The following is a 23432-nucleotide window of genomic DNA, read 5'->3' as shown; positions in this document are numbered from 1 at the left end:
TACTTCTTTCTAGTTGTCCTAGCATCCAGATTGCACTTTTTCTTTTTTTTCCTTTAAGGAGAGATGTGCTTTAATATTTATGGGCCAGGTACTTAAAAATAAAAAAGCCCCACCCTGCAGCAATTGAAAAACTGCATAATAAGATACATAACAATATGCTTTATTTTATGAAGCCTAAAACAGATTTATATGTTTACCACTTAAAGGAACCTTTGGAGTTCTCCCCTTACCAAGAATTAGTGATTCAGTAAGCAACATAATTTAAAAGTCTGTTTACTTTAATCAACTTTTAAACTGTGATAGCGTTTTAAAGATCAATTTCCAGCAGTTACGAAAAGAAATATAATAAAGGGAAAAGAGAAGAAAGGAGGTGTCCCCCCTAGCAAACAGTAAAGCAAAACCATATTTTTGTTACACCTAGGTAAACATTAGTAGGGAATTTTCAGCTGGCAGCCCCCATGTTATCAATTGAAGAAAGTCTGGTTTTGGTAAATAGTGGAGAGGTTGATCCTTCAGTTGAAGTCAATGAAAGGACTGAATGGACTAGGCTTTAAAGGTGTTTGGGAAGCTCAAAGCAACCTATATTGCCATTGAAGCTGAAAAGGGGCTGCTCAGCACTTTGCAGAATTGGTTCCTGTGGCCTTTGGACATTATTGTATTTACCTGTATATATTGGTTCACATATGTATTTTTCTATATTGCAAACCACAACAGAACATAAAGATATCCAGTGCTTTAAAAGAACTAGAGAAGGAACTGCAAGCAATCTGTATGAAGCAGAGGGGAACTCAGAGAGGCCTTAATTCCCACAGCCAAAACGCAATGGGAATTAGCCAGGATGACTGCCATGCACTGTGTTTCAGGAAACAGGGCAGCTCTTTGAAGGCCAGCTCACTGTCTCTGTGGCACATTACTCAGAAACATGGACATGCTCTCATGAGCTATCTAGTAGTACGTTCTCGAAAAAACTGATGAATAAGCAATGAAAAGAAATGTGAGCAAACAGATTACCTTGAGTGGTTTGCAGAGATGGCTGCACATAATAAGACACACTTTCAGATTCTCAGAGAAGCAAAATTAATTTGGTTGCAGGAATATTTTTTTCATAGGTGAGAATACATGATAAAGCAGGTTTTCTTATTACTTATTGGTTTTGTACAAACATTCCATGGAAATCAATATGAAAACATAGTACTGACCTGAAAAAGGGCCTGCAAGATCAGGCCCACTGTTTGATATATGGAAGCATCTTAGAGGAAAGCTAATGAATTGCAGAGTTTAAATATACTAGGAAATGTTTGTTTCTGCTGCTAAACTTTATGGTATTTCATCACTTTCAACACTGAAAGAAAACAGTGCGATTTCACAGAGAGCCCATAAAATTTAAGGGAAACTTTTGCTTTGAATAATTTTTGTCAGTAACAATTATTTTCCCCTGTGACTGTCCTTTCAGAGTAACAGTCTATTTTAGCCTGGTTCGGTCTCATTTAAATTGGTTCAAAGGCAAAATTGCCCTATGAAGTCTGACTTTAAACCTATGTGGGAAACAGTGGAATTTGACCCACAGATACTACTCATGGGTCAAAATTCCCTTGCTCCAGGGTCACCAGTGTGGTGCAGAAGATGGCAGAAATATCAAACCATTGGCCATGGCTGCTTGAGCATGAGGTGACTCCTACCGGCACCAACTAGAGTCTTGCAGCACCAATGAAGTGCCAATAAAGACTTTGCAAAGCATGGCAAAGCTTGGCTATTTTATTTCCTTACCTCATAGTGTTCATTCTGCACTAGACTGAGAGGGAAACAGAGGCACACAGACTGTGAAGTGGCATATTGATACCATCAAATGATTCCTCTTAGCAAGGGGAACCTGAAGGCCTCAAGGACCCACTAGAAAACTGTATAACGGTGGCCACAACATAAAATGGGGTGGCAGTTGCCACCACTCTTCAATAACTCTTCCCTGATTGTGACTGGGAACACTACACTTCTAGTATTTTTTCCCATCTCTTGGCATATCCAGCTTGCTGATGACCTTTCAGAAAACAACTGCTATAAGCAACATATATACAGATCTGGTAAAAAGATGCAGGTAATTTTGGTCATTTTTTCCTGTTTTTTTTAAATCCTACTTACCACTTAACTTGCAAAAAAGGAAAATGGTTTATATGCTTAGAATCTTATTTTCTATTGTCTTTTCTCTATCTGTACCTATTTCTGATGTCAGTGTGTCCATTGTCTGTAGAGTGCTCTGCTTCTCAGGTTATTCACATCTCTCCCAAAGATTTACTCCTCTAGAAGGCTCACAGATGCAACCCTTGCTAAGTTAATATTTATTAACTCTTTTAACATATTTCCTTTTATTTTTGTAGGGTAATGCCAAGCCCTAATCTAAGCATTTAATCATATATTTGATTTTAAACATGTTCTCTTTCCTAAATATGCATTTAGTTCTCATCTCGTAATCCTAAGTCTGCAATATTTGCACGATACAAATATTTTCTGTTGTTCTTCATTTTCTTGAAGATTTGTGATTTAAATATGCATACAGGTAGCCATAAGCACAATTTTCCCTGATAGTAGCTGAGGGGAGATAGATTTTATTTATCTAGGCTGCCAAGCATCTGACAATTATTTCCAGTTCCCATATATAAACAGACATCTCAGTGAAGGAGAGCTACTTCTGTTTGAAAGAATTCTTCCACTAAAAGGAATACTAAGTGTTCTGTTTAAGGGAGAGTAACACAGCTGAGAGCTCAAATACACAAAATGCAGTACTGTGCTTGGATCCTGGTGTTGTACATTTGATGAGATCATGTTCAGGGACATTCATCACAACCCACATCCATATTATTAAATATCTTCCTCTGCAGAAATTCATAGCTTAAACCTCACTTCCAGCTGGTGCTGGTGCCTGGACTATGCTACCTTCTGACCCTCTGCATTGTTTTGGAGAGGGCTAGTTGCTAAACAAGTCCAGGGACTTCTCCAATGATTTAACAGTGTAAGTGATAATTTTCTAGTGCTTGCAAGCATTTTCTAGGACTGTTTAATTTACTAAAATAGCTAGAGTCTTCCTCTCCTGTATACTTTATACTGTTCTGGCAGTGTTCAAAATCCAGAAGAAAATAGACACAAAACATTTTGCTTTGCCATGTAAGTCAAGATCAAAGATTTTGCTGCAGAGGTTGATGTCACTCAAAAGAAGCTATGGGCTAGAAGAAGGAGAAATTGAAGCTGCTTAGATGAAAATATATGAGCACAGGCATGAAAATGCAGAAAAGAAAGTGTGGAACACCCAAAACTGTACATATACATAGCTAAGAACTATGACACGATTTATCTAGCACAAGGCACGTGAGAGTGCAATGGCATAAACCAGGGGTCCTCAAACTATGGCCCATGGGCCAGATATGGCCCCCCAGGGTCCTCCATCCGGCCCCCCGTTTTTACAGACACACATCCCCCCCCCGCCAGGGGTTGGGGGGGAAACCAAGCAGCTGCAGATGACCTCCTGCCACTTCATCCGTGCGCCGGCCCCCTGTTTAAAAAGTATGAAGACCCCTGGCATAAACTTTCCTGGAAAATAGTATCTATAGTCTCTGAATTCACTGACATAGCATGGAAGAAGCTGTACCACCTATCCCACTTTCCTGAGTTATTTGGCTTCTGATAAACCTCTTTCTTATTTTGAAAGTTTTAGGTTAAATCAATGTATTTATTGAAATAATTTTTTGTTAAAAAGTCTGCTCTTACTTGTTTCTCAGGTTAGTCATCTTGAGGCATGGTGTAGTGTTACGGAAGGGTTAAGATTTAATCTTAAGTAGTCGTGCATCCTAGGTTCAAACAGTTACTGTACCTTGATAGTTTGAAACTAATCTTTGTATGCTTGTAAACAATACATTTAGGTTCTAACAAAAGGGTAGCCCTGGAGGATGAAGAAAAAACAGCCCAAGGCCAGTGATTTCAGGCCAAGAAAGAGTAAGAAAAGAGATGACCTGGTTTAAGAACATATATGGGGACTACTAAGGAGAACTCTAGCCAACTGAAAAGAGGAGTGGGTGAATTTGCAGACCCTCGAGACCACCGAAGACCCCTGCACTGGATAATTGGGCATGCAGGGGTGGGGGGTGAATATTATAATTAGTCTTGGACAATATCATGAATATGTATGCATTTTCTGGGAAATTTGTTGAATATGTATACATGTACTGCATAAAAGAACTACCTGAAAGAGGGAAGCTATGCATGTTAGGTGGAATGATTCCCCCATGCATCCAGTGCCGTAATAAAGAATGCCTGCTTCTAAATGCTACATTGGTGTTAAGGAGTTTCTTATTCCCAATTTTGGTGACAGTAGCATTGCAGTGCAGTTTTAAAAGTGGCAGCAGAAATGAAAAAGCTCCTCTGACAAAATAGCATGACCTTAATGAGAAAAATATGACACATTTTCAAGCTGGTGAGTTGAGCATAAATTTTCAGTATTTGCTAAGCTGAAAGCCTTATTGTTACACAGTTGGAATTTATAGGTAATCAAAAATAACTACATCCTACTGTTGGGGATCTTCCACTGAAATTTTACTCAATGAGCTTTCAAACAGTCTTAAAGTCAAGCCAGACCTCAAACCATACTCTAAAAAGCCATGAATCCTCTTCTACACATGGACATATCTTTTTAATTAATATTAATCTGAATCACTTGACTTTACGATGATTTATGGACCTTTATGAGATGGAGCCTTGCAGTGCAGTGTGGTCACCACGGGAAGACTATGAAAGGAACATGCAGATGGTGTAAAGCTCTGCTGAGCCCTGCCTTGAAAACATCAGGGTTCTGCATTTTCCAATGTTATGGTACTTTAAATGAGGCAATATAGATGCGGCATAGGGATGTTCTCACCAATTATCTGTAGACTATTCCCAAATCAGTAATAACCAGTCCTTAACTGGGGTAGTAAATATGGGAGCCAAGCTGAGATTGGGGTCTAAAACAGAAGGTAAGGATGTGAGATGAGTGGGTGGTGGGATGTGAAATAGGGAGTGTGCAAGGACGATTGATCAGTGAGATGCCTGTGAAAGCAGGAGGTGGCAAGTGCTGGAAGTCACCTTTGACAGCCACTCCTACCGAGCCACATTGAACTGCTTTCAGCCCAGCCCTCATCAACCATTTGACTCATGGTACTGTGCGTTTAAGACACAATCTAACTCTATCTAAATTCAAATCAGCCTTCCTACTGATTTCAGTGGGAAGACAACTCCCTGTGATAATATTTGGTACCATGTGTTTAAATACTGTTACCCTCATATTCTCTTTACATTTTACTTTTCTTCTGTAATCACCTACTGTGTAACTATTTCAATGGCAAATACTTGGATGCCCTGTACACAGACACCCAGTTCTAGAAGGGGCATTTCTTTTGTGCAAATAAGTGATGTAAGTAATATACTCAGAAACCTACTCATAAGTCTGGTCCTGAGATCTTCATTCTGGGAATAGTCTCACCAATGCAAGATTGCCTGTGGTTGTGGCATTTTATTCTGTTTAATGTAAAAAATGCAGAATAAAATAACTCATTATTTCAACACATTAGAATGTGTGCATTCAAATTTTGGTTCTTGTTTGGTACCTACCTCCTTTGAAGTGTTCTGGAAAAAAAGGTCATTGCGCTTAAAGAGTACTCCATAATATGGGGAATGATTTTTGTCTTCTGTAAATGTCATTGACACAGACTAAAATAGCAAGATTACTGCTTCTACAGAGTTAAAGAAAATGGGAATGGATGTGCTGGATTTTGTTTGTTTGTTTGCTTTTAAGGAATCTACAATGTCCCATAAGGATCATTTGAAGTCTATATTCTTTATAATGATAAAAATGTCATATCATGCATTGGTCCAATATTATTACTAATATGATATAAAGACATATATTTTAGTTTATGTCAGCTTATTTTTTAAAATTACGTGTTAAATTAACAAATCCCATTTGTCTTTTAAATTTAATGTTTCCGTCCCAGCCCCCAATTCTGAAGTGATGTTTTGTAAGGGTTGTGTTTGTTGTAATGCCATCACACAGAGCGAGTGATCACTTCCTGCCTCTTAATGAGTGCAAATAACAAGAGACAAAATCCTTCTGCTGGGTGGAAGATGGGTGAGAAATACAATTCTAAACCGTAATGTTCTGGAGTAGATGATATAAGTATGGAAACTTTCAAAGAAAATCTTTAGAGATTAAAAGAAAAATCTTATTTGTTTGCAGATATAATGAGTACTCAACGTATTCTTAATATATTTTTTCAGTTGGTGGAATATTCCATAAAAAAACCACAACTGTGAGGAACAAGAATGCTCTCAATTTTCTACTTCTCTACTATTTGCAATTGCTTAAGTGTTATTATTAAGCATATTATTACACAATATGCTTTTAAAGCACCATCTTGAAAACAGAGTGCATTACATACACATTGTGTAGAAATCTACAACCACAGTATCCTGAAAGGAAGCACTCATAACAGTAATCCTTTTCTTTGACATCTAAACCTAAAATATATTTTTATGAGGTAATTTATTCTTAAGTTGAAGAGGTTATAGTTTGTAAGGGCCAGATAGAAACTGGTCCTGAAATACGTGAAAACATACTCATGACCAACAATAGCAATACCACTATCATTAACAGAAAGTATTTACATGGAGATCAGTAATAATATTTTCTCCTTCATACACAGAAACTTGTATTTAAGAGAGCACTGAAAGATTTGACAAAAATGAATTGCTCAATCTAACTAGTTTTCTAAAGAGAAGGAAAAAGAAAACTATTAGATAAATTTGGTAAATTATATGATCTGCTGCTAATGGAAAATTCAATAAAGGGTCTGAATAAATTTTTAGGTGCACACAGGGCTTATCTACACCCACATGAGAATTTGCAGAATTCTGCAGTTCAACATAGAAAAGTTCTATCAGGTTATCCATCTCATCTCCCTATTGGGGAAATATTGTTCACAACTAAATTCTTCAGATTTAGTCCAATATGCATTTAGTTCTTTTTGGGTGGAATCAGTTTTCAATCAGATCAGCATTTGCCCTAGCTCACTATGTTCACCATAGTGTCCTGTGGAATCAGAGAAATGAGCCGTATCCTGTATTTCTATCACACTAAAGCAACTACATCAAAACATACCTTCTTTACTATATCATCTCTCCACATCTCCCTGTTGCAACCTACGTTCTCCTATATTATATGTTTAATCTTGGAAAAAGAAGGATGGTTTAAAGAGTAATAGAATAAAAACTCTATTTTATTTCAGATTCTGACATCTCCCTGTCTACACTCTGATTCGTCCTTTAGAGAATACACACCTCAGTCTCATAAGAATGTAATCTCCAATGTGTGGACAAAATTCAATTTAGGGCTCGCAAGGCAGAGCAGGCAAGGTATGGCTAAAATTATGTAAAATAATTTTCAATAATGAATCCTCAAGTACTCCCATTGAGGAATTTGTATGGACTTATGCAAGTGCAGAGCACAGACATAAACAAGATCTTGTAAATAAATGGCAATTCAAATCTGTTTATGACAACCATCAGGACATGTCTTTACTCAAAACCTCTTCCCATCAAATATGATTGCCACTACAGTACTCTACAATTGTGAAGATGAGGATGATATTCTCTGGCATTTCATTCTTCTTCTTCTCTAATTTTTTATTTTATTTTAGCTCCTACTTTACCCTCCAAATGCAAAGCTAATAACTTGTCAGTCACATCTTACACTGTAACAAAATTGCAAATTAAATTGGAAAGGGATGACAAAGCATGTTGCCCATCTATTCTGTAAGCAAATATCTCCCTAGATCTAATCAGTAAGAGGACAAGCCATCTGAAATGCTTCTGCACATCTTTACATGATATTCTCAGTGTCAGCTGAACCAATCAAAAGATTGTGTGGAAATTCACTCCCTTGAGGCCTACTGCAGTATTGATTCTTTATTAAGGTACTCAGTAGCAAAAAGAAATTCTGCATGATTATTCAAACATGCTCCTTCAAACACTATGAAATATCCTTTGCTTGACGATATCTTCTCAGAAAAATTTTAATGCACACTTTAGAAATAGTCCAGTAATAATTTTGAATCAGACAATTGACTTGAGTCAAAAAAGTCATATCCCTGTCAAAGAACAGTACAAATTATTGAAAATGTCTTATTCTGCTTCTTCTTGGATATTAGTTAATTTCTATATAACAGGAAAAAAAGAAAACTGCAATTACAGCAGTGCTGTTCATGCTACTATATTTACAGGTCTATCAGGTTTTCCAGCATTAACCCCTATTGTTACAGGTTTCTAAACTCAGCAGTAGCCTGGCACCCACGAGCTCAGCTGTTCTTCAATGTCTGAATCCTAACAAGGATTATATATTTAAAACACTTTGGGCCATATTCTGTTCTTAATTATCCTGCTGTAAATCTGGAGTCATACCATAGTACCAGAGCACAATCTTTCCATTCTACCTTTTGACATCTTTTAGGAATATTTCTGTTAAAAAATAATGCATGAAATCGACTAGTGTCCAAATACAGATTTAGTAATCTGGAGATATCAGAGAGGAAGAAAGTATTACAATGCCCTTTATTATAGTAATGATTTGATTATGTTTAAACCCAATAGGGTGAACATATTGCACTTGAAAATCTTTTTGATCGTTATCATGTCTCTAAGTGCATCAGAGGAGTTTTTATAACTCTTAAAAAATGTCCTAGGCATTTTATACTGCATCATCATATAGAAAAGAGCTGAGTTCTCTAGATCAGCATTTCTTTATCTGCCAGATAGTTTGTTCAAATGGCAGTGAAGAACTAGCTCTTGTGGAGAGGCACTGATGATGTATGAAGTGGATGTAGCTTTAGCAACATATGGTGTGGTTTCAGAAGGATGGGAGGAGATATATTTGGTTTCATTTTTCTAATTAGGGAATCATCTTTCAAAGTCTAGAAACTACGATTTTAGATAATGTTATAGTTCTAAGTCAGTCAGCCTGAAGAAAGTATTTTCAATACTAAGGGTGATAAATCTGGACTGTTGAATCCCATATTCAGTTATTTGACATTTTTCCTGACCAGTATGGAAAGAAAAACTTTGTTAGTCTAGTGCTACCTTAAAAAAAGAGGATCAAGGTACACCTATTTGTTTCAATGTACTTTGAATCAGGATCTAAACCTGGAAGATGACACGGTTATTTAATTTTGTTCTCATGAAACTGACGGTAAATAACCTCTTCCTAACTATGACTTAAGTGCACACAAAATTAATCTGACTTTAATGAAATTTTAACAGGTTCATCATGTAGCAGTTTTTAGTCCTTTGAAAGGGCAAGCAGTGGCAAAAAAGACAATATTCTGTCACACCATATCATCAGGCACCATATTTTAGGTTTTCCTATCCTTCCTCAGTTAAATACCAGAAATAATGAGAGCAATTCTAATAACAGGTTGACTATTTTGAGGCTTTAAAAAAAGAGTGTGTGTCTTATTTTTATATTCTTTTCTGGAAAATTATCTTAGAAACTTTCTGAGGATCAGCCATGGTTACAAAATAACTAGAGGTAGTCCTGAACTAAAGAGCAGATGTAAGAGTAATTGGCTTGGAAAAACCTGGGTACACACTTCAGAAATGGCACCTCTGCTGAAAACAGTCCTACAATACATCATTGCACCACAAACTGAAAAAGAAAAGCAACTCAAATAACTTCCAAGAGCTAATGTTTCAGTCAAATTTTATTGAATTAAGAAAAGAAAAAGCAGAATTTATCACAGCCATTAAAAAGATCCATTGCCACAGAAATTAATCACAAGTGAGATTTGAAATATCACCTATTTGCAAATTACATGTGTTTTTTACAAAGCATTTAAAGCATATCAAGTGACCTATAAGGACCTATTTTTTCTTCCTTTCTTATCAGGTACAGCTCTGAAATTAGCATTGGAGGACTTCCTTGTTTTAAAGCAATACATATGATAATGCTTCTTTCACTAATATTAACCCCCACTGTCAAAAGGGTTCAGTTAAGAGTGGGTTAACCACAGTTAGTGGGTTAAAGTGTACAGAGAGCAGATTAAAGTGTACTGAACCAAGTTTATTGAGAGAGACATGACAGTGCTGTGTCTTGTGGAGCACTGTGTTGTGGAGGGATGTTGCTGTCTCTCTAGGTATAGAGGAGTCGGTGACAAAATGAGGTAGTGACCCACTCAGAGATGTCTAACATATGCTGGCACAGATGCTACCAGACATCTCCCACAGGGAAGGAGACAGGGAGTGATTATTGAATATTAGGAAAATTTGTACCAGAGAGAATCAAAGCTTCTTTCTTTTCTTTTCCTGTTTTGGGGGAGAAGAAGAGAAAGGAGAGGGATCATGTCATTGCCCTGCTGTAGTGAAGAACAAAAGATAAGCAACCGAAGTTCAACTTAATGAGATGCTCCCTCTTGATATATGTAAAACCACGTTTGATCAACAGTAAATTAATGTGGAGATCCCTCATCTCTGGAGATAAAAGTTTAAATCTAGGTCTGATCCCTATGGTAGCATTTTGAGATGAAATATAAAAATGTCCATGCTATTTTTGCTTCTAGAAGAGAATAGAATAGTTCACTGCCACATTTTGCATTCTATTTTTTAAATTAGTTGATTTCAGCAGTTTTAAAATTAATGTACATGTTAAATGAGTATGCTATTAGCAAATTTGTTTGTTGGGCATTTGCTTTCCTCTGTTGCTCCTATAAATGAGATGCATAAAGCAAGTTCATCATAGGGATACACAAACACAGGCCACTAAAAGATCAAAGGAACAAAAGGCCAAATTTCGACTGAGTGAAATTGCCTACAGGAGGAATACTGATAGTTCAAACAGAACCAAATATGCATATAAATATTGAATAAAAAATAGTAAGTATTAATTTTGTGATACACTGTAGAGTTCATATACCAAGTTTCATGCAACGTATGTCTGAATTTATTATAGTGTGCGAGAATATAATGCAACTGTCTGTATCAAAAGTTTACATTGGTCCAAATTATTGACATGGGGAAAATGTCTGGGTGACGTGCGGAATTAGACTCTATAACTCGAAAGTTATAAAGTAGGTATGTTTATTGCGTGCAGATGCACGGGGGATCGCTCCTCCACAAGCGTGCATACCCGAAGTGACGAACCATCTCACATTTATACAATGAACAAATGAATATTCAATTAACGCCTATACATATTCGTTACCTAAACCCTGCTTTGTATGTTAATTAGCTTATCAGTCCGTTTCCTGGAATGTGGTGGTCTTGCAGCTTTGTAGGTGATTCATGTTCTTGTGACCATCCGATCTTCTTCAGGTGATTGTGACCACCCAATCTTTTCCAGCAAGGAGACTTAGCACTCCCTCCCTCTAGATAGCATTTGAATGTCTCTCATCTTTTCTTATTCTCTTTTAAATAGCCCCTTTGTTAGAGGAAGAAGGGCAGGCGTCTCCCCTTTGTTAGAGGAAGAGGGGCAGGCGTCTCCCCGTCTCCCCTTTGTTAGAGGAAGAGGGGCAGGCGTCTCCTCAAAACTGTAGTTGTCACCGCACCCATGACTAGTCACCATACCCACATTCCTTAAGCAGACACATACAATCACAATCCATGTCCATTATCCCCATTTCACATTATTTCTCCATATCATGGGTAATAAAAATGCTGTTCTGTCTACTCAGTTTGACCAAAATAGAAGCAAATTTTGAAGTATTTCTTATTATTGATGTATCTTTCCTATTGTGATATTTCCTAGTAATTTGTCTGCGCATAAAAATGAAGATTTTAGAAATACAATAATAAATTTAATATTTAGTTGAACCTTCATTTTCCCCTTGTAGTTTCTGGACTTTAAGAGATATGGAAATAGTAAGAGGCAATAGAATCCAGGCCTGAAGCTCTCCATCTGCCTGATGTATTCAGATGACAGGTACATGCTAATGTACAGAGCTTTGCTGGCAGTACTTTCCCTATTCAGTTTTTGAAAACATCTTTCCTAATGGAGCAAGTGGTGATCAAGTCTCTTCAGCAAGATTTCATTTTCAGAGCTATAATTTCAAAACTTAACTTGAAGAAAGAGTTTACCTACAGAAATTGTATCTACAAGTTGTGCGTCAGGTTTTGGATTTCTAATCTGCATTCACAAATACAGTTCCTATGTTGTAAGAAGCAATCCTGATGTAAGAAACTATGGACTAGGGTATTGTTTATTAAGATTTATGTTAAGCCCAATGTAAAGATTAGGCAACAAAAGATAAGATAACCGCCAGGTGTCCAGGATGCCGCTTGTGCATATGAATGAAGGGTCAACACCTCCACTACTTCATGAACACGAAAGTAAAAAAAGAGGTATAAAAAGGGACTGTTTGAACTGCTCAGGACGGCAGTTGGCGGAGCGCAGACTCCCCTGTCGTCCAGCGCTGTTTTTGCTCATATTCTACTTGCTATAATTAATAAAAATTTTAATTGGATTATGATCTATTGTGGTCTCAATTTATAACAATTCTGGTGCCGTGACTCGGATAAGGAACGGTGGGCTTTGGTCCTCCGGGGAGGCGCCCCGCGACATTTCGCGGCCCCGCGACCAACAGCTTACTCCAACCTTACCGACGAACCTAAATTCTAGAATAATGAGCAAAGGAGAAACCGGTAAAATCCCATAAAAATTCTGTGCACGGGAGTCCGGACGAAGACGCAGGACGCGTAAGTATATTGCGAATTTGTTCGCGGGTTTGCCGTTCGGGCGGGATTGGGTTTCCTGGAATATAATGAGTGAGAGGTTCGATATACTGAACCAAGCGAGTGCGGACTCTTAAGTACTGCGTTTCCCATCTCCCGCGAGGGACTGGGCCAGGAACAAGGGGAGCGAGTGAGTGTATGTTTGTGGATATTCCAGAAGATGGGGGCGAAGGGCAGCAAGCCTTCGACTCCCATGGGAAGGGTACCCATTGTACCTAAGAATACCCCTCTGGCATATATCTTAGACAATTGGAGATATTTCCCTGGAACTCTAGGGAAAGATAAGCAGAAGATGATAGAATATTGTACTAAGATATGGGGAGGGAAGAAAATTTCTAAAAATGTCTTTTGGCCAGTCTATGGGTCAGAAGAAGATTGGGTAAGACAGCAATTAAACCTCTGGGTTAATAATAAAAAACCCCTTAACCCGGAGGAGAGTCGATATGCGGAAGTGTGGCTAGAAAGAACGGGAGCTAGACTTTACCCACTGAATGAAATAAAAACTAAACAAAAGAAAAAGCAGGAAGAGTTGGACGAAACCCTTCTAACCCCCCCTCCTTACATTCCTCCTCCTGCTCCCGCAGAGGTCCCCAGAGCGCCCACTCCCCCACCAGAGTCGGAACAAGGGTCTCCCCCTCTTCCTAGACGCATAACTAGAAGTCAGAAAGGGGCAGCTCAGATGTACCCCCTAAGGGAAATACCCATGGGGGGACCTCAACCTGTGATCGGATATATTTCCGTACCCCTAAACTCGGCTGACCTACGAGATTTTAAAAGAATTGAGATGGGAAACTTAATTGAGGACCCACTCGGAGTGGCAGAAAGATTAAATCAATTTTTTTGGACCAAACCTTTATACTTGGGATGAGATGTAATCTATCCTTGGTCAATTATTTACTACCGAGGAAAGAGATATGATGACGAGCAGGAACGAGACTGTGGGATGCTCAGCATGCCTAGGAACCCCAAGCAGATATTAAATGGCCACTCCAAAGACCTAATTGGGATAATCAGGATCCAGTGCATAGAACTCATATGCAGGACCTGAGAACTATAGTAATTCAGGGGATTAGGCCAGCATATCAATAAAGCATTTAATGAAATGCAAAAGAAAGATGAAAGCCCTACTGAGTGGCTGGAACGACTGAGGAAAGCCCTTCAGCTGTACTCTGGGGTAAATCCAGACGACCCTTTAGGGTAAGCGCTCCTAAAAACTCAGTTTGTGGCAAATAGGAGAGTCAGGGGCTCTATATCTTAGGGGACCGGAGTCATCATGAGCCCTTGATAAAATTAAAAATAGGTCCCCATAAACAAGAGTTCACCTTTTTAGTAGACACTGGGGCTGAAAAATCAACTATTAAGCAAATACCTGAGGGATGTAAAGTTTCCCCTGAAAAAGTACAAGTAATTGGGGCAAAAGGAGAACCCTTTAAAGTAAGCAAAATCAAAAATGTGGTATTCGAAACTGAAAATAAATTTGGAATGGGTGAACTCTTGCTCGTCCCTGAAGCAGAATTTAATCTGTTAGGACGAGATTTAATTGTTGAATTGCAATTAGAAATTAAAATAAAAAATCAAAAGCTAACAGTGATATGGAGAAATAGTGTGAAATGGCGACAATGGACATCGATTGTGATTGTATATGTCTGCTCAAGGAATGTGGGTATGGTGACTGGTCATGGGTGCGGTGTCTGGTCACATAGGCACACAGCTCTGAGGAGACAACTATAGTTTTGAGGAGACGCCTGCCCTTCTTCCTCTAACAAAGGGGCTATTTAAAAGAGAATGAGAAAAGGATGAGAGATATTCCAATGCTATCTAGAGGGAGGGAGTGCTAAGTCTCCTTGCTGGAGAAGATCGGATGGTCACAAGGACATGAATCACCTACAAACCTGCAAGACCACCACATTCCAGGCAAAGGACTGATAAGCTAATTAACATACAAAAAAAAGAGGAAGCTAAAAACTTCCTTTAGGTTGTTTTAAGAATTGGGGAGTTCCTGGAATGTAACAACTGAAATAGCGCTCTGTGTCTTGTTTGTTCTATGTGTTGTCTTGTTATATGTTCAAAACTCGGAGTTATGAAATGTATGTTGAAAAATATTAACATTCTGGTAATTCGTGGCAAATAGCGGAAAACTTAACACTCTGCTTAAGACCAGGAAAAATTGGTTTTTTTTTTTGTTGTTTGGTTTTTGACAATTGTTCATTGAAATGCATACTTTGTGAACTGTTAGTGTTCCTAAGAGTTTGTACATAAGTGCACAGTACCGTATAACATACTGCTTGTGTGACTGCGGGCTGCCCGGAGAGTGTGAATGGTGTGATTGAGATGCGCATTTTGATTTTCCATGTATAGCTTAATTATTTTGACGGAGTGTGAGTGCAAGAGTGCTTGAGACAGGTGTTTGAGTGCAAAACGAGTAAGAAGCTCTATCCGCGTTTCTGACCTTGGGTGGCTAAGGCGGCCGGAAAAAAAAAAAAAAAAAACAAAAACAAAAACAAAAACCCAAAAACCAAAGTAATTAAAATTGCAAAATGGGAAATGGAAGGAGTAAGCCCTGTGAAAAATCGCCCTTGGGTTGTATATTAAAACATTGGAGTGATATTTTAGGACATGGTGGTACCGAAAATAGAAGGAAATTGGTTAAATATTGTAATCAGTGGTGGCCTTTGTATAAATTGGAGAGTGATGCGAAATGGCCTCAGGAGGGAGGAACGTTAGATTATAACACTCTCCTGCAATTAATGTTGTTTCTGAGGACAGAGGGAAAATGGGATGAAGTATCATATGCAGACATGTTCTTTGTCCTCCAGGACAAACCTGAGTGGCAAAAGGACTGTGGATTAGTACCCCCTCGGGATCCTATGGTACTAGCACTAGAAAGAGTGTGGGATTAACATCACCTGATCTTTGATTGCGGCTCTAGAAAAGGATAGGAAAAACTGAGACCTAAACTAGAAAGATATTCTTGTTGAAATTTTTGTGTTAAAAAGCTCAGGTTGCGGTTCCTTCTGTGGAGCAACCAGAATGAAACACGTTGTAAGATATAAAAACTTGTACTGATGTATGTAAAACCTGAGGCGCGTGTGTGTGTGTGTAAGTGTTGGGGTGAGTTTGTACAAACCCCCGTACCCCCTCGAAGGTGCGACTGAATCATGCTGGGATGCATGGCAGGATGTTTTCTGTTTGCCTGCGAAGGCCTGATATGTAATAACACAGACTTAAAGCAACAAGTAGCAGATTTGCATTCAGGGTAAGAAAGAGTTAAAACAGAAGTGCTGCTGCAGAGGCAGGTTTGTGTAACCTGCAGAGCAGGAAGAGCATCTCCTGCCCCGAACCCTTCTGCTGGGGAGGAGGAGGGGGTTGCTGTTGCTGACGATTGAGCAGAAGGACCTGAATGTCACCCCAATTGCTGCAGCATTTGCAGTACAACAGGACCGGTAACGGCCCCTCTAGGGCAGGGAATGGGTATGAGGTGGAATTTTAGTGAATACAAAACCAACTTACTTGTTAAACTTCAGTAATAAATAAATAAATAAATAAATTTGTTACAGTTGTGGGAGCTGCTGGCCACCAGGAAAACATCCTGAAACCTTTAAAGTACAAAGTAAAAAAAAAAAAAAAAAAAACCAAACAAACAAATAAGAATGCCAAATTCACTAAAATCTTTCTTGGCATGAGATTTATTAGAACATCTAGACGTTTAAAGAAGGGGAAATGAAATTAAAAGTTAAATACGATCAAGTAATTGAAATATTGAGCTTATCTTTAATTCAACAGAAAAGAGGAAAAGAGGACCTCCCTGAAGTAAAAGAAATTTTTAACCAGGTGTATCTGAAAATAAATTCCAGGAAAGGTGAAAAATGCTTTACCTGTTACAGTAAAAATGATAAGGGGGAGGCTTGCCCAGTTCAGATAAAACCAATATCCCTTGGTCAGCAAGGCTGTGGGGATATTGGCAGAAAAAGTGAAGTGAAATAAAATACACTCTGTAGTAGTTCTACTAATGTAAATCTGTGTGTTTTGCCATGACAGTGACTTGTTATGGGATGTGCAGATGAAACTGCATTGACAATGAAGTACAAGGAATAAGGTTGGTCAGGTGCCTCCTACCGTAGTCAAGGGCAAGACTGGGTTGGCCTCGGTGTTTGCCACCAAGAAGAATCTTGAGCTCCGCTGCTGGCTGCAACCCAGTAGGCGTTGAGCGGTGGGAACATATGCCATGCCAGACCTTGACGTGAGGAATGGCCCCCTCTGTTATAAGAGGGTCATCCAGGAAGGAAGAACATAAGGTGGCCCATAGAGGCACTGATTTGGAAATTGGAAACCACTTGGCCGACCATGAGGCCAGACGAGTAACAGAGGAGGTAGGAAAGGAGGAATTATCCTTAATACCAGACGATAAAATCCAAACTGTAAGTACAGATCAAGAGCCAAACTATTCTAAAGAAAACTTAAAGGTAATTCAGGACATGAATTATAAAATAAAATTAAGTAAATGGACTTATTTAAGGGATGGTTGTATAGTGGTACCATCCAATTTAATATGGACCACAGCCCTATTATTAATAAGACGCATTGGGGAGCTGATACTTTATATAAAAGTCTAAATCAGAAATTGAAAGGGCGAAACTTGTATACTGTAATAAAACAGGTGACTCAGCAATGTGAAATGTGTTTACGCAATAATCCCAATACAGCAAATAAAATAAAACTAGGGAACATTAGCAGAGGGAATGTTCTAGGGCAACATTGGCAGATCGATTTCTCGGAACTTCCTTGAAAAGGGGGGTATCGATATTTGTTGGTACTAGCAGATACCTTTTCAGGTTAGCCAGAAGCCTTCCCGTGCAGAACTGCTAAAGCCCGGGAAGTGACCAAAATACTACTCCAAGAGATAATACCTAGGTTTGGAGTCCCAGCAGTAATGTCCTTGGATAGAGGACCACATTTTGTGTCCAGAATAGTACAACAGATCAGCCACCATCTAGGAATAGATTGGCAATTACATACCCCATACCGACCACAATCGAGTGGCCAGGTGGAAAAGATGAATCATCTAATCAAACAACAGATTGTCAAGTTAGGCCAAGAAACAAATCTAACTTGGCCCCAGTCTTTGCCATTAGCTCTTACACGAATTCGAACTAGACCAGAGCAAAAGAGGGGCTTAGCCCATTTGAAATTTTATATGGACGACCCTATGGGGTACAAAGGGGGATGTCTTCACAGATTGGTGAAGAAACAATGACTTCCTATATGGTGGCACTAAACAAACAATTAATAAGAATTGAGAAGCATGTGATGGGAACACGCAGTAGGGGTCTGGATGGACCTGTTCACGATATACAACCAGGAGACTATGTATACGTTAAGTGTTTTGCAGATAAAACCCTGGAACCACAGTGGACCGGACCTTTTCAAGTCCTACTCGCCACCTACACTGCAATCAAGGTTGAGGGACAGAATTCTTGGATTCACCATACCCGGATTAAGAAAGCCCCTGCAACTTCGTGGAAAGTAACCCCAGATAAAAAAGAACTGAAACTCAAATTTACTCGGACAAATGGGAACAATGTGGGTGGCAATTAAAGCTGCAAAGTGGGAAGCCTATGTAAACAGGCAGAAAGCCCGAAGCAGCCGTTCTCCTGAAGAATTCCCTTGCTGCCGAGAAGATGGTACACCCCGTGGCTCGAAGCAACCGAGTCGACGGGCAAGGCAGAGGAGGAACAAACTGTGGAGAAAAGAACCAGAACAATGGGACACTAAAGCAACAATGGCCGAACTTCCCCAGGACTGGAGTAGTCCAGGACACCATGTCTGAACTCCGGAAAAGGTTAGATCAATGTAAGAAAGATCGTGAGGCGGGCAGGTCATGGTATGAAAACTGGTTTAATATCTCACCTTGGCTAACCACTTTGTTGTCTGCTTTAGCAGGACCACTTATTATGTTGATTCTGGGACTTATATTTGGGCCTTGTATATTACGCTACACTTTATTAGAGAACGGTTTGACATAGCTAAATTGCTTATTTTAACTACGAGGTCTAGGGCAAAATATAAGAGTGTATCTATTAATGAGGATGAAGATTGTTGTGAATGCGTTATGCCACGTGAGAACTATGCCTATTGTAATTGTGAGGTATTACCTTGTGAGTGTTATGATAAATGTTGGGATTGTGGAAAAAGGTTTGTTCACAGTGCCGAGAATGAAAGCAGCGTCTAATAAACAATAATAGGATAAAAAGAAAAAGGGGGAATTGTAAGAAACTATGGACTAGGGTATTGTTTATTAAGATTTATGTTAAGCCCAATGTAAAGATTAGGCAACAAAAGATAAGATCACCGCCAGGTGTCCAGGATGCCGCTTGTGCATATGAATGAAGGGCCAACACCTCCACTACTTCATGAACACGAAAGTAAAAGAAAAAAAGTATAAAAAGGGACTGTGGACGGCAGTTGGCGGAGCGCAGACTCCCCTGTCGTCCAGCGCTGTTTTTGCTCATATTCTACTTGCTATAATTAATAAAAATTTTAATTGGATTATGATCTATTGTGGTCTCAATTTATAACACTGATTTTACCAACAGCCACAGTACTGAGAACCACTTAGTAGGCAGGCAATGTTTTCAAAGAAAATAATTTTAAGAAGAGAAAATGTTACCAGAGGACCCAACTGAAGAACATTAACAAGCTCAGAAACTCAACTCCCATTATTCTTAATTTTTCACACCATGGTTTCTCTTCTGCATTCCTTTCTCAAGCGTTGATTGCCATGAAGGCATAATTTTCCAAAGAGAAAATTCAGGATTGGGATGAACAGACATGTTTTTCTTATCCAGTCCAGGACCCTCATCTACATATCATGTTCTGTCTGTGTATGGTCTACAGGATTAGCTGGATTTCCTGTTTATATTTTCTAAAAATAGATTTTAAAAGTTTTTTTTTAAAGGGAGGAAAGTAGTGCCACCTTTTATCCCCCAAAATTTTTGTCCTGGTAGGGAACAAATTCTGGCATCAGATACATAAGCACAACATAAGCCTGTAAATATTTATTTTAGGGCCTACTCATAAGACTACCTTATGTCTATGTGCATGCATGTCTCACAAGCATGGCAACAATGAAAATAATCTTTGGACAAAGTAATACATCTCCAACCATTTTTTTTTCTCTTTAGGAGTGTTACCTTCCATCCCAAATATTCTTCAAGTGCCCCAGGTGTAGCAACCTGCACTGTGTGGCTGCTCTTCTGCATCTTTGCCCAAAATTTTGATAGTGTCTCCAGTCAGCAAATAGATCACAGGCATAAAGACATTTCAAAAGCAAACTGTTTCAAAACAGAATTCAGACAAACTCTGGACATAATAGTATTTGTATCCTTTCTGAAAGATTCTGAAGGAAAATAATATGATATTTTTTTAGGTTCTGTGCCAGATAAAGTGGATTTTAGTTAAACTTTCAATGCCATCTATTAGTTTCTGTGAAGATTATTGTCAATTATTAATATGCTCCTGGGGGTATTCATGACACTTCATAGAATCATTTAGGTTGGAAAAGACCCTCTGAGATCATCAAGTCTAACCATTAACCTAACACTGCCAAGTCCACTGCGGCGAATGAAGAGACGGGACACAGCTTGATGCAAGCAAATGTCAATTTATTGTACAGAAGCACGAGGTTTTATACACTTTCAGAAGCTGCGCGTTTTAAACAGATTGGTTCTTGAAGCTAAGCATTGCATACTAGGCAATCCCTGATTGGTGGTTAACTACCAGCAATTAACAGCAAGGTGTTACCTTTCCTTGGCGCCTTGGCGCCATCCGTCTCCCACTCCCCTGTGCTCTGTAAACATGCCTCATCATGTTAATTGTTGTCTAGACAAGCTCGAGTACATTCCCCTCAGCTAACTGATTGCCACGCATGGTCCTAGTTTCCAGACCGCTCCTGCAGTCCACCACTAAACCATGTCCCTAAGCACCATGTCTACATGTCTTTTAAGAACCTCCAGAGAGTGTGACTCAACCACTTCCCTGGGCAGCCTGTTCCAATGCTTGATAACCCTTTTGGTGAAGAATTTTTTCCTAATATCCAATCTAAACCTCCCCTGCTGCAACTTATAATTATTAAAAAACCTGGTTTGCTCTGAGAAGCTTAAAAAATGAGGACTAGACTATGTGCCTTAGTTCAGCAATCTGGATGAATATATCATTTTTGCATGACTAAAGCAAGCAAGATTGGCTGCTTAATTATACATCAAGGTAGACAGTATTTGAACAAAAGAGCTGGGGTCTGTGTGAAGACAATGGCTAAAAATTAGAAGAACATATATTCATTTTTTAAAATGAGTCTTTCTATTTTGTTCTCCCTGGTTTTATTTATATCCTTCTGGGTTTAATAACGTTTTCTCCAGAAGTAGGGAATGGAATAATGCAAGACTAATTCAAAGAGATACATTGAAGAGGGTATAAAAATGGATGTGATAAAATATCATGCAGCTAAATCAGCGCCAGAGAATGCTGCCATCTAAAGGAGTGAAAGCAACATAGACAGCTACATAACAGTATGACTTTGATATAACCCTACAGGCAGTTCTATACCCGCAAGCAGTCAGCATTGAACACAGCTATGTTTCTGGCAGTGAATCCATACAAAGGGCTAGCTACTGGCCATGATGCCACTGCAGTAAGAATATATATTTCAACATCTGACATCTTGCTCTAACAGCTCTAACAGCTGCCAAGTTTGGCTGTAGCTATTGAAGAATAAAAGAAGCAATATAAGCAAGTGATAGTCAGAGATTTAAAGATCAGAAGTATCTGTGTAGATACATGAACAGACATGCTGCCTATAGCCACTAAAGGGTGTCTTTTTGGAAATAAAAGCTGTATAATTCTAAAAACAATTACAACCATGTTTGAAGAGATTTAACTCAGTGGAGATGAATGGAAAAAAAATTACTGTCTTTGGAAAGTACCCTTGGTTAAAATCTGCAGGCTTTCACTGTTGCATGTTTAAGAATATTCAGCATCTCAAGTGATACTAAATTAGAATAATTTCCAGCAAGCAAAATCATGTCCAGATAACCGATGAGAAGTTTTGGACCAAAACCATTGCATTGTTGAAGTCTGATCAGTTTTAATGGGAAGCAAAAGAATTAAGAGCTGTTAATTTCCATTGAGCTTCCAACCTCTTTACAATCAGAATCTCTGATTTAGCATAACCTTCACCAATGTTGGCCCTATTCACAACTTTCTCTTTCCCTTTTATTTTGCTGTTCTGTCCAGCAGTAAAATCTCCATAGCAAGGACTGCCATTTACTCTAGGCCAGATTTATCAGGGAAGCTAATGGGGTTGTCATGTTCCCTTAAATCCCCATTAACACTTCCCCCTGTGATGCATATTACATGTCACAACAAGAGTGTAACTGAGCAGGTCCACTTTCCTGCCATTGCCAGTCCACTGAGGCAAAATGCAATTTGTTTATTGGGGCAAGATAGACTGAAACTATTTATTTTTGCTTGAGACCAAACATATGTCTTTTATTTTCTATTTATTTCTAAAACCAATTATCAGAATGGGTTACCACCTCTATCCCAAGGTTGCATTTAAAGGCACAGATGTGAAGAAAACACTCATATATTGGTTATTCCCCTTTGGAAGAAAGGCTGTGTAGCTTCCTAGTAATACATGCTGTAGTGCTTTGTGGTCTATGGCTGTAGCTAAGAAGCTGTTATAAATGGAAACTATGAACGCTTTAGCTGAAGGATAAGGACTAAAGCCATGAATCCTGTGTTCTCTTGATGTCATCTTGGTCCAAATTAATCCAATATTTGCCTCAATAACAGCAATGAGAAGCTATGCTTCTAATACAGAGGGAACCATAAAACTAAAGGAAAGCAAGGTTTAGGAAATTATTTTAATATTATACACTTCAAAATGTGTGCTTAAAAGTGTAGGGTTTTTACTCCAATATTTCCTTGAAAGCCTTTTTAAAAAAATATATTCTGAAAACTCTATTTTTCCTTTTGCACTTAAGGGGTGAATTTATGCATTTGATTCTATACTTTAAAGGGGGGTGGGGGTTTATGATTATTTGAACTATGAAAAGTGGTAGGTAGGAATCTATGTTCATATGTCCCAGTACCTTCTACAAATCTCATTAATTTTGTGTGTTCTGGCATATTACTTTATGAAAAAGTAATTACTGACTTGCCAGATGAGTCACACTTTGACAGCTACTTTGAAAGTGCATTCTCTCCAAATTGGGTAAAGCAAAGGCACAAACAATTAATTACATGGGAATTGTACAAACAGCTATAGCAATTCAGCATCACAAGTCACTTGTGCAATCTGTAATATGTGAGGAGATTAATAAGTGAATATAGGTACAATCAGTATAGATATCAGCCTGAAGTTTTAAAGTTGACCTGCAAGGAATGGGTGTCTGTGGAGGGGTGGGGGGTGGGTTTCTCCTGATATGAGTCTTGAGGCTATTTATTTATTTATTTTACCTTCTGGTTTTGACAATGCTGTTTTGACAATTAGATTTCTGTCTCTCTTATTACTCTTGAAGGTATAAGGAATGTGAAGCCTGTTGCATATTTATTTTCATTTTGTCGGAGGGAGAGGATGATGC

Source organism: Falco peregrinus, chromosome W (assembly GCF_023634155.1).
Source record: "Falco peregrinus isolate bFalPer1 chromosome W, bFalPer1.pri, whole genome shotgun sequence".
Taxonomy (NCBI): domain Eukaryota; kingdom Metazoa; phylum Chordata; class Aves; order Falconiformes; family Falconidae; genus Falco; species Falco peregrinus.
The sequence above is the reverse complement of the archived record's forward strand: the minus strand, read 5'-3'. Positions refer to the sequence as shown.